Here is a 7,431-nt window from a genome sequence, read left to right as displayed (position 1 = left end):
CTTTATTATTTTCTAGTTATTTCGGCTCGTTGTTTTTTAAGTTTTCCAAGCTTTTTGTTGGTCCAGTGTCTATGGGATTCGTTGAGAGAAGCCTGACGTTTTCGATTATTCTAATCTTAGATTTCTTCTTGAGAACTCCAGTTTGCCCTTCTTTCATAAAGTCTGCCTTCCAAGGAGCGGTTGGTAAGTCGGAAACCCTGGTTGCTGCTAGCTGTTGACCTTCAGCTAAATATTGCACTTTACGAAGAGTTTTGAGTCTTTGGTTGTCTAGCATCTTGCGTATTCGGTCATAGTACCTTCTTAACTTTTCTCGATCTTTCAGTGTGAAAGCTCACAAAGCCCTTTTTATCCCTTTGAACCAGTCTCTGTTTTCTTAACGATATTCGATCTGCGGCACTGGAATACGAAGAATTTATTTAGTTAAGGTTGCCGAATCACGTGCTTATCAGGCTACAGTTTCGGGATTTCTGAATTCCCCTTGTGCTTTTGAAGAGGTTTCGTGGTGTGTGTACACGAGCGATTAACTCGGCAATTGCTGCTGCTATTGCACTCATAGGTACATATAGTAAGTAATTGGTGCACGTAATGAATGTATCTTAATGAGTTTGCATTATTTGTTTTTGTTGATGATTAAAAAAATTAATATAGCACCTGTCTACTCCTTAAGAAGTTTTTTCTATCCTAATAAGTCATAATTTATGTTAACAAAAATATTTTTTTTATCAATTGATATACAAAATTTCAAAGCTCTTATTGTATACAAAATTCCAAATCATAAAAATCAAGAGACAACATATCAATCAAAGCAGCTTCAAATGTGTAAAAATTTAGAGACACAACTTACATAGTCGTAGCCATTCTTACTTTGAATCACTTTATGTGCTATGTACTCGAGGGTGCCACAGAAAGAATATGTCCTAACGCATATACTGCGCTCGTGCGGCTGGAACCGCTTACACAGACCGAAATTAGTGAGGACGATATGATTTTCTGTGTCTACCAGTACATTTTCTTACCTCACATCACGGTAAATAACTCAAAGTTGCTAAAAATATAGTAGAGATTACATTAAGCATTTTTTAAAAGTAGCACATCTAACGTTTTGAGAGTATTAAGTGACTAATAAATTTGATCCTATTCAACGATGATGATTATCATGATGATAATAATTATGGAAATGTTTCATGTCATGAGTTAAAGTAAAAAGTTTATGCTTAAGTTAGATTATTTACTAAATTCTGAGTAGCTTTTCGATGACAAGGATGATTTCTCAAACATTAAGCCATTTGTGACGGGAATTTTTCAACCGATAAAAAGCCGCCCGGGTCCTGTCTCAAAAATTCTCTCATGTTCGTCACTAACTATAGTCCCTACAAAATGGATTCCTCTTCCCCAGAAGGTCTGCCACAGGTGTCTGGTCCGAGAACGCCAAACACTCCTACAAGGAAATTAGAAGGGGGAAAAGAAGGCACTAATTAAGATTAAACAAAATCACTGACATCAGATTCACAGTGCGCTTGCGCTATTTATTGGTCCTCTACGAACTCTCGAATATTACCTACACACTTTCTCTCTCCCTTCACTATGGATATGAGCATTAATACACGGTGCCTTCAAGGTCAGTATGCCACTCGATATATGTGTTCCGGTCGTCCTTGCTGTTGAATTTCTCCTTGGCTCGGCCGTTGGAGGCCTGCACCTACCTCACATACACACGCATATCCCCAGACGTACCATGGTACCATGTCATGCACATCTTGTAACGGTCACCGTCCTTGCGCGCGTCACTAACCCGAAAAATCTCGCACACACTCACGTATTTGGTGGCAAGGTAATTTAAACTTAGGTGGCCCTTAAAAGAACCAGTGAGATTGATGGTTAAGTAGGGAACGTAAATTATTACAATGGTCCCGAAAAGGTCCAGTGGTGAAGTTTCCAGTTATTCCTTATTTTTATTCTTGATTATAGAGAGCCAACTGCGGGTAGCTTGACTCTTATCCTTGGAGTCCCGGTGTACGGAGACCATGCTGGAGGGAGGTACGACGCTGACCTAAGAATATCTCGTCTCCAGGTCGTTCCCCGGATAACCAACCGTTCATCGTTAGTCAGGAAAGTGGGCCTGGAGAATACCTTTTCTGTAAATATGCCATTGGGACGACCACTAAGAAGGAGGCCGTTGTGGCTGCCCGTACTCTTCAGGGCTATCTTCCCTGGCTTGCATTTGAAGTAGAAAATATATGACGACACCAGGTTAGATGGTTGAACGGCCTTAAAGCTCTGAGGTGTTGGAGAAGGTTGTGCTCTGGCTAGACACGTCTCCTCGTATCCCACCGGAAACGTTGACGTTCCAAACGCCTATTTTTCCGTGGCACTCGGTTATTTTGGCGATCCGGGGTGTAACCCGATAAATTTCGCTTGCCCATGAAAGTAGAGAGTCATCGGTAGCCGGAACGCCCAGCTGCACGATGGATTTACTTTGCTCTCGGTGTAGTGCCGATGATCGACTACAGTAATTGCCAACTCGATGGGGCATTTTATAACCACTCTTCACTATCTTTGATTAAGGGTGGCTTAAATTTTACCTTGACGCCACCTAGCGTATCCTACTGAACTAAAGCCCAAAGCTAGCTTATTTTAGAAAAAACTTTGAGCTTATTTATCGCTATTGTTATAAACTTTTTCAAGAAAAAAACTATGCGAAAACCATCTAGGAATCATTAAGAATCAGTATGAAAAATTTCAGCAAAATCGGTTCAGTAGTTTTCTACTTAGCAATATAATATATTTTTTAATTAATAACGACGATGAAATGTCCATAAAATAAATGGATTATTAACTGTATATTTATTTAAAAATTACTTATTCATGTATTCAGCAAATGATAGGTATTTTTATCTATTATCGTATTTGGCACGATAAATTAGATTAAAAAATTAAAAACCGCAATGCATAATTACAGCATCTTAAATCTAGCTGTAAACATAGATTAGTGAGCACCAGCTGTAGTTATATCTATAAAAAATAAAAAATATTAATAAATCCTTTTATTTGTCACATGATTCGTTGAAGCTTAGATGACACGGTTGTGGTACAACTGTCCTTTATTTAGACGAAAAGTTAAGTTGGATTTGGTAGAAAATCGTATACAAGCCACCAGAGGAAAAACTTATTCACTTTCTTCGTTTTCTTTCAAGATGAGTAGTATATACTATTCCAAAAGGAAATAGCCATGAAATGTATGTACTAACAGGAATTTCTTACGATATTTTTTAATTTCTTACGATAACTTCTGATGAAATAGCCTTTATGAAAAAAATAATAATAATAATAATAATGCTCGTTATCTGATACTTTCTTTATTTTTTTTCAAGATGTGTAATATATTCTAATTTAAAGAGGAATAGCCATGAAATGTAAGTAAACAATAAATATAGTTTAATCATTTTAAAAAATGTATACATATACCTAGCAGCAATGAATCCTCAAAAAATTAACAGTAACATAAAATAAAGATTCATATTAATAGTGTGTGCAACCCTATGTTGTATGTTATCCATTTGAATAATTCGGAATTTTGATTTTTCGTATTTTTTAAATTCTTTATTATGATCTGTTAGGAATCATCATTTTTTTTATATTCTGAATTGTTAATCATTCTTCATGATTAATTTACTTAAAAGTAAGTTCGTGTAATTAAATTTCTATTACGTATAACTATAAGATTTAAAGTTTCATTTTTTTTCGAAAAAAAAAAACGTCATTTCTTTGATTGCAGTTACCGTAAAAATTTTTTTTCTGAAATATAAACCTTCTACGAATAAGTATTGTGAATAAAAAATTTAAAAACTATAGCATATCTGTCGAAATAGTTGTTTAAATAATAATTTTTTTCAATTTCAACAATTAATTAAATATAAATTATGATAATATATTGTTGTAAGTATACATATAAAAAAAAAGTATCTTCTAGAAAGTGTTCTGACGCTTGATATTTCTATAAAATTTTTATCTTTATTATACAATTCTAAAAAATGACCGGTTCGGAGTTATAACTTTTCGGAAAAAAGACACCCACCCTCACCAAAAAGACTTTATTGTGATGAAACATATGGAAATGGTAATATTACTGTATTCCATAGTATTCGACAAATTCCACGAACAGGAAAAACTACTTTAAAAATAAAATTGCATAGTTGAGTTTACCATTTCCACTGATCGAGTAAAACAACATAGCGTTTTTTGGTGAAATACTTGGGAAGCAGGCCTAAGGTGTTGTGCGCAGGGGTAAGTTGTCAGGATTATCCGTCTCAATGAAAACTATCAAAGTTGACAACAATAACGAAATTTTCATACTGCGTGAAATCAAACTATTATACGAAAGTTATTATCCCAATATCATTTTGATTATAGCTGTGTCATGTGCAGGGAGTAAAGTAAATTTTTTTACCGAATATTTACAATCAGAGAGCGTGCACACAATTCTTCACATGCCCGACATTCGTAAAAAAAACTCTTTTTACAACAGAAAGAAAAATACATGTGGCTTACTACTTAAGTATCTTGTGCTATAGTCTTCTTGTACCAGTTGCCATGATAATCTATTGTACATCAAGATATTAAACGAGGAAATATTTTGGTGAAAAAAAAAGTTGACATGAAGCTCTGTGATATGGATTCAGGAGTTTCTATACAGGATTAGAATCACACCTTCAATAAAAAGTAGGAAGTGTTCGTAGTACGTATCTGTTTATGCTACCAAAGATGATTGCGGATTGTGAGGAAGCTTCGACTTTTATCAACGTTTGATCTTTTACATGCACAGTCATCTTATCTTGCTAATATATAAAGCAAAGTCGCTAAAACTGTTATAATCGCTAACCGCGAAAACTACTGACCCAATTTTGCTGAAATTTTACATACGGATTCTTGACACTTTCTAGATGGTTTTAGTATATTTTTTTTCTTGAACAATTTAATCACAACCGCAATAGTTAAGCTCAAAGTTTTGTACAAATACACCAGCTATTCACTTTAGCTCAGTAGGATCCACTAGGTGGCGTCGACATAAAATCGAAGCTATCTGCAACATAATTAAAAAAGCGTGGTTATAATCCGCCAGAGCGTCTCGAAACTTTCTGCAGTCGTCTACCGGCAGTTCCTCAATCTGCATCAAATATGTAGATGATAGTCGTGCAACTGGGTATTCTGGCTACCGACGACACTTTTCTCTAATGGACAAGTGACCTAGGTCGACTTCCACTCTGAACCTCTAGGATTGACGAGTGCCACCAATAAAAAATTATTGAAATCGATAACGTCTCCGGTGGAACACCAGGAGACGTGTCTAGCCAGAGCACAACCTGTTCCAACACTTCAGAGTTGTGTAGCAGTTCCACCATCCGGCCTGGTGCCGTCAGAGAATTTTTAACATCAAACGTAAGCTAGGGAAAACAGTCCTGAGGAGCACGGGCAGCCAAAATGGCTTCCTTCGCAGTGGTCTTACCAACGGCATAGGGGAACGTGGGGCGGAGGTGGGCATAGCCGATAAAATGGGCATGCAAATATTTAAAAATAAAAACATATTTTTTGCTGAATCCTCTGTAATATACATATACAACATCAATAGTTTCTCTATCCAAACAAATTTACTGGACTAAAAGCTTTTTTTTTACTACGAGCTGATTCAATTCTTAGTCGAAGATAACCTACAAAAAAAAAATTTTTAATCACTTGGCAAATTTATTATATATGACCTACATAATTATCCATGATATTATTCGAAAGCTTAGATCTTTAACTTTGACAGGCTATTTTTTTATTTTTTTTTTTACTTGTAATAAAAGAGTTAATAATAAATAAAAAATATGTGTTGCGAGGGTGGGAATGGGCACCAAGGTGGGGCGCAAATGGGCCCGAGCAAGAAAGCAGTTCCGCATCGAGCGTCTGCTATTTGTAGGTATATAGGTATACCAGTTGTATGTGATTAGCTGTCAGCTGTCATACTTTATAGGTTAGGCTATTTATTTTTATTTTTGTTGATTTTTTATGTAGTTTTCCAAATAGTTTATAAAAGTATCGAAGCCAAAAGTGATATCTAAAATGAAGGTGACGAAGCCTATAAAAATTAATAAAAAAAAGTTAAAATTACAATCCAACCAAGTCGATATACCTACAACACATGATACGATTGAAACGACAATTGATAGTGTACTTAACTCAAATATTTGCATCGAGGAAGATTGCATCTTGATTGAAAATATACCAATTATTTTTCAAAACGATATCTAATTCTTTATTTTAATTATTTTTCAAAATATATTACTTTTAAGTGTTGTATTAGCATGAATCAATCCAAAGAAATGCGATAATATTGTGATTAAAATGTGATTTAAAATTACAAGAGATTAATACTTAAAAATTATGTATATTATATTATTTGTTACAATATTTTTAATACGAATACTGTAAGTACTGCAAAATAAACTTAGATTTAAGATCAGTTTCAAAACCTACACACTTTCATACTGGGTGCATTATTTATCCGTGCCCATCCGCGCCCCACCCCCTGCTCACCCGTACCCTATGGTGAGGCACGAGTGAGCAGTTTTGGATGTTCTCGTTTTTCAGCATAATATATATATATATATATATATATATATATATATATATATATATATATATAGATTAAAGTTTAGCAAAGTATGGCACGGTGAAGTTAAGGTTCTTACCGTGTCAATAACGCTTGGACAATAACAAAACACTCAAAATTGTTGTCACAGTGAAATATTGAAAAAAAGGTGCCCACCTCCGCCCCACGTTCCCCTACCTACAGGGACGGTATTCTCTAGGCCCACTTTCCCGACCAACGATGAGCGGTTTGTTATCTGGGGAACAACCCGAAGACGAGATATTCTTTGGTGGTCAGCGGCGTATCTCCCCTCATCACGATCTCCGTACACAGGGACTTCAAGGGTAAGCATCAAGCTACCCGCAGACAGCTCTTTATCATCAAGAATAATAATAATAAGGAATAGTTGGAAGTCTCATCACTGGCCCTTTTCAGAGCCATTATGAGTATTTACGTTCCCTAATTAACCACCAATCTCATCGGTACTTTTAAGGGCCACCTAAGTTTAAATTACCTTGCCAACAAATACATTTTTACTACCATTTTTGGAAACGATTTATCGACTAAAAGACTATGTAAAGCCGGCCACTATTGAAATAAGTCAGTCATTCACTGGCAGACATCCCGAGCGGAGTTGTTCTTCACAAGGCTGGAAATCCCGGTGACCGATGACCTTATATTACCCTCTAGACTCTAAGCATTCAACCAAGAATCACCAATCCTCTCCAAGCTCTGCACTGGAAGAACTTAACAGCTATGAAGGAAAAATAAACTTTAGCCAACGGGACAGTCTCCAACGGACA

This window comes from Copidosoma floridanum, unplaced genomic scaffold (assembly GCF_036245765.1).
Source record: "Copidosoma floridanum isolate Cflo_tuat_1 unplaced genomic scaffold, Cflo_Japanese_pri ptg000006l, whole genome shotgun sequence".
Taxonomy (NCBI): Eukaryota; Metazoa; Arthropoda; class Insecta; order Hymenoptera; family Encyrtidae; genus Copidosoma; species Copidosoma floridanum.
Note: the sequence above shows the minus strand (reverse complement) of the source record.